The sequence below is a fragment of the Pantherophis guttatus genome, chromosome 3 (genome assembly GCF_059756535.1).
Source record: "Pantherophis guttatus breed Tessera chromosome 3, ASM5975653v1, whole genome shotgun sequence".
NCBI classification, from domain to species: domain Eukaryota; kingdom Metazoa; phylum Chordata; class Lepidosauria; order Squamata; family Colubridae; genus Pantherophis; species Pantherophis guttatus.
The window spans coordinates 54045871-54056691 of NC_142065.1; positions in this window are offsets into that span (position 1 = coordinate 54045871).

Sequence of the window (10821 nt, forward strand, 5' to 3'; positions counted from 1 at the left end):
CCTCCTTTAGTCACCACAGTGCCTACATTTATTTTATTCTTTTCCAAAGTTGCCTTTCCTTTTGAAAAGACAATGTTAATGTCAGAATCTCTGCTTAGTTTTATGGCACTTAATATGTTATGAGGTATTTCAGGTATTAGTAATACCCCCTCTATTTTTCCTAAACCAGGCAAGGTTACATTTCCTCTACCTAATACTTGAACCTTTTCTTGGTTAGCTACCTTAATTACAAATTTATCTTCTGCAAATGAAGACAATATACTTTTGTTATTAGTGGTGTGATTAGTTGCTCCAGAATCAATAAGCCAATTATTGTTCTCACTTTGTTGTGTGTTAGTGTTGTCTTGTTTATTTAATCCATTCAGTGAACCAGACTTTCTATCCTTTGAATTGTCTCTGCCCCCTCTATTCTCTCTGTGATTTGGTGGGCTCCTATATCTATGCCTTTCTATGGAAGGCTGTCTATAATCGTATTTGTTTCTGTATTCTGATCTATATCTTTCTTTTAAGAATTTTGGGCAATCTCTTCTATTGTGTTCCCTGGATCCACAATTATGACATTTAAATGTTCCACTATATTTTTCTTGGAAAGCTACTTTCCTATATGGTTTATGTTCTGTGTGATTGTTAGAACGATTCCTTCTAGAATTATCTTCTGTTATCAATTTGTTAGATAGACTTTCTATGGATAAATACCCTAGATTGATTGTGTCTAAATGTGACATAAAATTGTCCCATGATGGGTCAAGTGAGTTGATAATGACACTTTTCATTGTTTGGTCTGAAATCACCTCCCCCCTCAAATGCAGTTCAGCTCTTATTTTGTTCAAAGATATTAAATGTTCACTTATGGAAACCCCTGGTTTTATCCTAGATGAAAAGAAGTCTTTAGATATCCTTGTGGTGGTGGCTACACTGTCACTGTGAAACAAATTAAACATGCATTGAATAATTTCTGAAACAGTCAAATTTGGCTTAATGCTGTGATACATTGCAGGAGACACACTAGATATTATTAAGAAAAAAGCTCTATGGTGTAAACAATCTATTTTTAGTGTCCAAGGTCTTTTTGGGGGACTAGTGATAAAAAACAGTAAGTTTTCCTTCATAAAGACAACCTGGAGCTGTTGATACCATTCTTGTAAATTAATGCCATCAACCCTTAGTTTTGGGAAGTCACTGGGTAAATTTCCGACATTATTGGGTCCATTACTTACAACCTGAGGTAGTCCGTGGTCTCGTAAATGCAGAAAATTGCAAAACGGCATGGGGATGCTCGCTACGAGTCTGCATGATCTTCTCTCCTGTTCATGTCTTCCCGGATCGTCAGCGTAGTTTCGCGCATGTGCGTTGCCCATTTCTTCTTCGGCGTCGTCGTGGAAGGTTCTCCTCATTGCGGCTTGCTCGCTCTGCTCTTCTTCAGATGAGTCGGTCTCTGGTTCGACTCTGGGGGTTCTGGCGACGGTGGCTGTTCTTCCTCTTCTATTGAAAGCGTTGGTGCTTGCTTCGGTCTGCGGCGTAGGGCGGTATCGGCAGGGCTCTCTGGGTTCCGGCGTCAGCGCTCTAGTAGTCAGGATGGGAGCGGGCAGGTCTTGAGGCATTGGCTTGCTCGTTCGCTTTTTTGGTGTCTTTTTAGTAATTTTCAGTTTTGGCCCAAATGCAGCAAAGAGCGTTTTCATCGCTGATTTTATTTGGTGTTTTGTTGGATCTTCCTCGCTTTCTGGTTCTGATTCTTCTGAGGTGTTTGAATCTTCCTTTTCGTTTTCGTTGTCCGATAATATTTTTCGCGCCAGAAATTTTGAATTGAGCTTGCTGATTGGCTCTTCTTCGTTCATCTTGGAGGCCGGTTGAAACCAAGATGGCTGCCATTCAAATTTTTGCGCGGGATCATCGTTTTTCTTCTTTGTAATGATTTTCTCCGCAGTCATATTACTCACTATTTTTGGATCTTTGGGTTTTTCATTGGTGATGTTTTTCTCTCTCGCTGCTCCGCTGTTCTTTAGCATATCTTGGAGGTTCGCGATGAGGCTTTCATCATTCTTCTGGCTTTTTAATAGTTTTAATATCTCTGACCTGAGTTCGTTATTTTCTGTTTCGATTTCCTCCTGGTCATCAATTATTTCTTCGTCTTCAGTGGTGTATTCTTCGGATTCTCTCGAAATTGCATTCGTGGATTCGTTGATTATTTCTTGTTCCGTTTCCATTTCTTTGCTGTAGGCCCTGGTGTTGGGCCTATCTTTCTTAGACATTTTAAAGCTTTTTATTGAGTCAATTAACCATCCTCTGCTACCAGTTTGTTGCAATATTTTCAGGATCAGACTCAATAAGATCAACGAGAGTTAAAGATTTAACTATATATTCTTTTATTTACATTAGGCATTCTATATTCACTGAATATTCACAGATAGAAGCAAGGGAAATGGTGTAGGTAGCTCCTTATATATACAATGGGTGGAGCTATATGTGGGAGTGGTGAATTATGAATACATTAAGAAGTGAAGAATAAGTTAACCCCTGATACCCTGTCTGTACACTATTTACACATTGGAGAATAAGGCATTTATATCTGACAGTTTACTTCATTGTTACAGGACACAAGAATACCAATCTTATAAATGAGTAAGGGAGAACTGAAAGTAAAGACAGTTTGAGGTTAGTAGATCAGTATAGCTGCCATTAATGCACTTATGTGCATTAGTTTATTAAAACATATTACAAAAAATAATAATAATGTACGCTTTTTTGCAATTCTGGAATAAATACTAGAAAAGCAGTTATACTGTAATTAAAAAAACCCTCTATTTAGTAGCAGCCTGTCAGAACAGCCTGCTTAAAGCATAAACAAATATTGTTTGAGTTTGAATGATTTAAGTAATGTTTATTTGACATGCTAGGGTAAAACATACTACCGTAAGTTGATGATAGTTTGCCTCACAAATATTCTCTTGTAAACTGTTTACTTTGAAACTAAGATGTGTTATTCCAATATAGAAATAAATATCACAAAAGCCTGTATTATTGGCTGATTATTTGATGTTAACTGTGGAACAAGATGAACAGAAAAACCATTTGTATCATTATTCTATCAATTAGGAGTGACCAGTTTACAAAATGTGGGAGTTTTGGCAATGCCCAAATCCAGTCTCCGCAATCTATTTCCTTCCAGCTGTGTTGGGATTCAGCTCTCACAATGACACTTAACTGGCAATTATGGAGAACAAAATCAAACTATCTAGAAAGCACCAAATCGGTTCTCCTGCTTTTTTTGACTGAGAGACTCTGTGAGTGTTGCCCTTTGCATTAAATTATGCTGTGGTTCCTAACATGGCAGGCTCATGCTTTAAAATTGCTAGTAAAAGCTGCCTTCATGTGAAATGTTCTGCAATCAGTTTTACAGAAGCAGCTTTCGAGGAAACAGCATTTTCTCCCACCAGTGACAGGCTATTCAAGGGATCCAGAGCAGTGGTGAAATCTGAACCGGTTTGCTACTGGTTTTCTGGCTGCGCATGCGAGCTGCGTGCCAAGCGCACACTGTGCATGTGCAGTGTGCACTAAATGCGCACTGCATGCACAGTGTGCACCAAACACACACAGTACACACATGCACAGTACCGGCCAAAAGGAGGCTTGGGAAGGTAAGTAGAACAGCGGGATGGGGGGGGAATCAGCTGTGCCATGCAATTTAGATTCACTAGAAAGCAGGATTTCCTGCTTTCTAGCAATTTTAAATCATGTGGCACAGCTGGTCATCGGAAATACCAGCTTGGAGGAACTGGTAGCTTTTTTTTTACTATCAGTTTGCCCAAACTGGTAGTTTTTATCACTACCGGTTTGCCCTGGTAGCATTTCACCACTGATCCAGAGTATAGGACAATTTCTCCACTTCATTAAGATTGTTAGCCAAAAATACAATACTGATTCTGTGATACGAATGTTTGCATAAGGGATACTCATGTCACTAAATGGATTAGTGTTTCTAAGTTCTCAATGCAAGAGATTAGAAGTACCAACTAGTGATTTATTTGTGGATTAGTAATCCACAAGGGGGAGCCATTTGCAAGTCTTCCTCTAAAGACAGTAATATTCTTTATTACTGGGGAGGACCAGGTAAAAATAATTTAGGGAACAGAAAGTAGCTATTCTGTTTGCACTACACATCCTGATGCAGTTACAGTGAGATACTGCTTAACTTGTGTTAAATCTCCTCTTGTCTTGAGCATATCAGATGTGTTGCTATTACAAACAGTGTATTCTCTTTAATTTTAATTAAAGAGAATAATTGTATTCTCTTTAATACATGAAACTTCCTATTCCTGAACTTCCTGTTCAGATACCTTGGAATAATGAACTTGCCTCCACAGTGCTCACTTCAGCATGTTCATTATAATACAGTAAGTGAGTCTCATGAATGCCTCAGCAGAGAACAAGATGAACTGTGGCTGGTTCCATTTAGGCTTGTTATCCCAGCAAGTCAGTTTAAGGTGGTTGGCTGGGATAATGATATTCATTAACAAATAAATATCAGATACACACACATACCACCCCTACCTACCTTTGATTATATGTTTTAAATCAGGGGTGTCAAATTCACATCACGTTGGCGTCACTTGGCATATCGAGACTTTTTCCCCCTTCGCTAAACTGGTTGTGGGCGTGGGCAGTGTGTGATGCATCTGGCCCGCGGGCCAGGAGTTTGACAGCCCTGTTTTAAATGGTGACCCAGTCAGGTGCAAGGCAACTGTACCCAGTTGGGGAAGATTAAGTCTCGTTCCAATTATTTCACCCTAACCTCCACATACTCAGTAGGGTTAAGAAAAAAACTTGATAGTAGTGTAAATGCTGCTGTTGGAGCAACTCCTTTCTGTGTTGGTTCCTGTCTTCCATTTCTTTACTTGGAGGCTAAAAGGGGAAATTAATTTAATGTTACCCTTTTCTAAATCAGGCAACATAATGGAGCTATACATCAATTAATTAAACCTAGAAACCAGGAGCACAATTTTCATCACTCATGCATACCTCTGGGAAATGCCCTAATGCTGGAAAAAGTGGAAGGAAACGGAAGAGCCAGCAACAAAGTGAATAGACTCAATTACAGTTGCAATGAATGTACCATTGGAAGACCTGAAAGGCCAGTTTAGGGACAGATCATCCTGGAGAAAATCTAAGTAGTTGCTGGAATCAAAAATGACTTGAAGGCAGATAATGAATCCATACATCCTCTACATACCAAAGAACAAAAAAGATAGCAAAGAGAGAAAAACATTTAACTCTAGCTTTATTGGAGTCAAACATTTTGTGTGACAGTGTGACTTATTTTCAAAATGATAGTTGGAGATCTAATGTTTAGAAGAACCCTTCAGCCTAACTCATATTCAGTAATACATATTCAGAGCTAGTTCCAAGAAAATTATGCCCAATCTAGAAGCTTTAGACCCTTCCTTCAGGTTGGATTGAAAGTAAGAAAGTAGCTTACAGAAATCTTGCCATGTTATCCCTTGTTGTTATCCCTACATTGCAGCTTGACTAACATAGGTTTATACACCAACTCAACACTATAGTTCACTGTTACAGACCCTTTACTCCAGATGAATGGAAAAGAGTAATTACCCTACACAGCAATGTACACCAGTGTTTATACTTACAAGCCAGAAGTAGGCTCTTTAAAATATCTTCTCAGATATCCTCCAAAACCCAATTAAGCATTTAATTGCATGGAGAAGCTTCATGCTCCATTGATCTACGGATCTTTTAACAAAAGAATGCAACATGAATCCAAGGTAGATTCATTTCTCCAAGCCGATGTTTTTCCCCCAGTCTATTCAGTTTCCAGGAATATCTGCATATGTAAAATGATTTTGCTATGGTGTTCTCTGGTAGGACTCCTTAAAATCCTAGATAGATTCCAGTCGTAAAGGATAATGTTTATAAATTCCAAATTTCCAGTCCCTATAATATTGTGAAAGATAATTTAGATTCCAGAATGCTAGGGCTTGTTAAAATTTCCATCAACCTGTCTGTTTCTATAAACATTAAGACATCAGGAATTGATTGTTGTATCTTTAATTTGGCTTACACAAGGAAAAGTTTGAGCTGTCAAAGCTGTTAAGCAGAAATCTTTGATAGCAATGTAATTTGGTGAATAGTGAATCAAACACATTTTAAATCATAATTTATGCAGAGTAAAATTCAGTTGCAAAGATTGCCCAAAGCAGCAGGGAAGTAGTGAAGTATGTGAATATGAGAAAGAAGGACCACGGCAGATAATTATTTTATTACTATGCAGTGGATGGAAGAATTATTCTCTAGGATGGTGGGGGTTTTTTCTTCTTCTGGTGATAAGGCACAAATTCCTTCTGAGCACAGCACAATTCCTGGGGTCTACATGACATAACCTTGTTGATTTTTTGGAAACAACATGAATATGGTTTTCTCCTTTGTTTTCCAGAGTAATCTACAGTCCTGAGATTTTATTTTTAGGAGTCATCCATTCAAATACCCACCAGGTCTGACTTCATTCTGCCTATTCAAAATCAGTTAGGAACTGCCATTTGCAGAGGATATGATATGATTTCTTGGTGGGCAAGGAGTTACTGTACCTGATTCAAGTTATATGCATATACATACTTGAAACAGATACAGTGACTCTTTGCCAACTAAGAAATCTTGACATATTATCGGTAAGTACCAGAAATGTTTATTCAGTCAATGACCGGCAAAGTTTACAAAGTATACACAGGAAAGTCACATCAAGTGGGTGAGACTAAGATAACAAGGAGGTGCTATAATAAAAGTGTACATAAGCTACTATAATGTTCTATGTTAATAAACTGTGAAATGATAAGTCTAAAATATCCTATCTAAAAAATCTGTGGAGAAAAAAAAATGCACATCATCTAAAATTAGGTAACACAATTAAAGAAGGTATATTAAAACTGAAGTGTCAGTAAAACAGAAAGGGTTATTCCTGAGATTAATTATGCCTTATTTTCATTGTGGCAACACAGAATTTGGCTAAACAAGTAATGAAGGGTTTCAAATCTTCTAGGATCTGATTCACATAGAAAGTGGCTGGCCTTCATGGGGATTTACATATTAGGGGAACAATGTAAGTTAACCTAGTATCTCTGTAGAATTTACACTGTAATGATACATGATAAATGGATCCAATTTCCATCCAATTGTCACTGGATGGGCAGGTGCAACATATTGCCTTTGCTGTTATAAATCGAGTTCAGGGGTGAAATTCAGCTGGTTCTATCCGTTTCGTGTGATCTGGTAGGGCCGACTGTGCGAAGCCCCACCCACCCGCTTGGATGTCATGACATCCCTTTTTTTGTGATGATTTTCAGCCTCTGTGTATGCGCAGACAATGGCGCGCACACATTTGCGAACCGGTAGGGAAGGTAAATGAATTTCACCCCTGATCAAGTTGATTGGTAAGACCTTCTGGGGAAGCCTTCCTGCTGGTGCCAAAATCCACAGAAAACCAATCTGTCCTTCACTCTGGAATACTATATTTTCAGAAATCTGTTTGGCACTTACAAGAAATGATTGAGATATTTTCTCAGTAAATGTTGTATTATGACTTTGATCTTGTTTCTCATCTCCCCCTTTCCTTTCATAATAATAAAGAGTAGGGTATTTTTTTCAATATTTTTTCCATAAAATTTATGCTTAGCAGAAAAGTTAGTAGCTGAGATTCACTGAAAGAAATATTCATTTATTAAAATAACTAAAACAAAATAATATAAATATAAAAATCATTTTCATATATTTCATATTAAATATACAACTATTTAACTATACACTCACTAACAGACCAACCAACTGTGGAGGTAGTAATTATTCAATTGGATTCTTTTTTGCATATTAAGAGTATATAATAAAGCTATGTCAATTTAATCAGTTGAAAACTGGAAAGAAAATTCCATGTACTTTTCTCTTACTATGGATTAATTTAAAAGGTTACTCTGAATTTCCTATCATTCACTGTTTTAAGTCTATTAAAACAGCATTTTGTTTGTTGGTTAAAGATCTTGCATTGATACAGATGACCCAGAGGAGATCTTATGAGGAGGAAATGCTACATGAAATGTTGATCACAAAATCCATTTAGTATCACTAAGTCAAATCCACACTTCTCTAATAAAGATTAGGTCATTGTACCGCTAATGACTGGATCCATTATCTAATAATCCACTAAAGTTTTACCAACCACAGACAAAATGCAGAGAATTTCAAAACATACTTCAGACTTTTTTTTTAGTGGTTAATAAGGTCAACAGAAGGTGACTCCTATTCCCCTTTCTCTGTCCCTTAAGTGCAATTAAAACGCACTTTCATGACATGTTCCAGATGCTGTTAGGCCTGCCAGAAGACAGACTTTATTGCAAAGGAAATCACTTTTCCAGGCCCCTTCTTAGCCTTTCTATATAGGCCTTGAGAAACAGTCATGCTACCATTAGGTTCAGACCAGCGGTGAAATCCACTTACCTTCACTACCAGTTCAGGAATGGGAGTGCATGGGAGCGTGCACAGGGTAAAAAACAGGATGTAATGACGTCCTGGCGGGTGGGTGGGGCTTCCCACCGCCGGCGCTACCAGTTCGTGCGAGTCGGATAGAACCAGCCGGATTTCACTGCTGGTTCAGACCCTCCAAAGAAAATGCTCCCCCAACATTATTTTAAAGAGTTTTCTGTGGAGAAAAGAATGGGTGGCTTTTTATTGGTGGGAATTCCGGGCTTATCTCATATCACATACCTGATTTACTTTCTTCTTCCCACTTAGTCTTCAGAACTGCTTTGGATGGCTTTGAAACTTTTCCAGTTTGGATCACTGTTTTCTTCATTGCAAAAGAAAAAGCTGCAAGGAAGACAGGAGTAGGACACTGGTTACAGCATCAGTTTCTCCCCCAGCCAGTTTGATGGCCATTCTTCCTCAATCTTCCTGGTCCACCATTGAAGGACCAGAGAACATCTAAGAAGATATTGATTCAGTAGTGTGAAAATCCAGCAAAGAGGCAAGGCTGGTGATTGTGTGGAACTACAATCTATTCCTCTATGAGAATGGCCTTATAGAGAGAACCCACTGCAGAGCCACCCAATAATCTGATGTAAAAATGCTCTTTGGACTAGGTTCTGTGACCTATTTAATATTTCTTCCTGAAGTTATTTATTCTAAATAACAGAAGCTCTTTGTTTTTCACAGACTTAGAAGTTGGGTACCGGTTGCTAAAGGGATGGTGCTTCTAGATGCTCCAGTTGAATTCAGACGCTCTTATTCCTGGATTTGTATGTATAAGGCTGCAGCCGTAAGGTTTATTATACAATCATCTTTCGCAAAGGTCTCTTCCTCTGCATCCTCACCGCCACTCCTCTTCCCAAACAATGAACAAGCTGCTATTTCCCCCTCTCTCAGTATCCATGGAATCAGACTGCCTTGCAGCTGCCTTGCATAGTGAGATGTCAGCTGGGAATTCAACTGAGCCGGCTGGCAAGTTATCCGGAGTGGATGCAGTGACAGATGGCTAGACAATGGCAGTAAAAAGGGCCTTTCCCATCAACGAGTGGGGCTTGCCCATTAGCTTCCTTTCAGCCCTTTAGCTTTGTATTAAAGCTGTGAGACCGGGAGGCCTCTGTGATTCTGATCTTTCACTCCCGCTTGTCTGAGCTGGCTGCCTTTCATCAGCCTGGGAGACTCCTGAATAGTACTTGCAGGAATTTTTTTTTTTTCATGGCAAGGAAGTCTTGTTTTGCTTTCATTCCTTCACAGATGGAAAGAAGTGGGAGGAGGGGCAGAGAGCAAAGCAGCACTTGCTCTATGGGTCGCTTTGCCCTTCTTTCAAAGAGAGCTGCAGACACAGCCACCCTGTTTCCTGATGGGACCTTTCGGCTTGCCTTCTGTCCCAATCAGATCATTCTTCTTTCTGCAATGTCACATTATTCTACCCTGTTTCCCCCAAAATAAGACATCCCCTGATAATAAGCCCAATCAGGCTTTAAAGTGCATGGCAATAAAGCCAAGCGCTTATTTCAGGGTTAAAAATATATATAAAACAGGGTCTTATTTTCAGGGAAACACGGTATCTTGCGTAAAGCTTCAAGAGGTGGCTTTTTTTTCCTGGTGCTGCCTTGCAATGTTTGGCTCATACCAGGGGTGAAATACTCCTGGTTCGGACCAGCTAGGGCGAGTAGGTAGCCATGGCGGCGGGCAGTTCGAAGAACCGGTAGCAAAAATCCCTGCCCCCGCCCTCCATGCCCAGCTGAGCCGTGCGATCATCAGAGCCTTTTTTTTCTTTTAAATGGCTCTGACGAGCCAAGCTCTGACGCAACTCAGCTGGGATCGTCAGAGCCTTTTGAAAGCATTTTTTTACATGGTTTTACATGTAAAAAATGGTTTAAAAAAAAAAAAAAAAAAATTGGCATGTCCACCCAGTCACATTACCCCCCCCCCCACAGAACCGGTAGTAACAAATTTTAGATTTCACCCCTGGCTCATACCTTTCAGAGGGACCAAACACAGGATCGCATTTCAGAGAAACAATTGCCACTCTTTTGGAATACCTGTGTTCAGGTGCCACTCATGCCTAGGATTAGTTTGACCTCTGGCCAATTGTTCCTTTAGTACAGCGGTGGCGAATCTTTTACTCACCGAACAGGTATGTGCTTCGTGTGCTTTGTGCGTGTGTGTGCCATCCGTGCTAACATACAGCCCCTCCTCCATGCGCTGCACGTGCAACTGCACCATCCGCACATGCACACAGCTTTCATGTGTGCCCCCACCATGCACTGCGTGAACAACCACACCATCTGCGCATGTGTA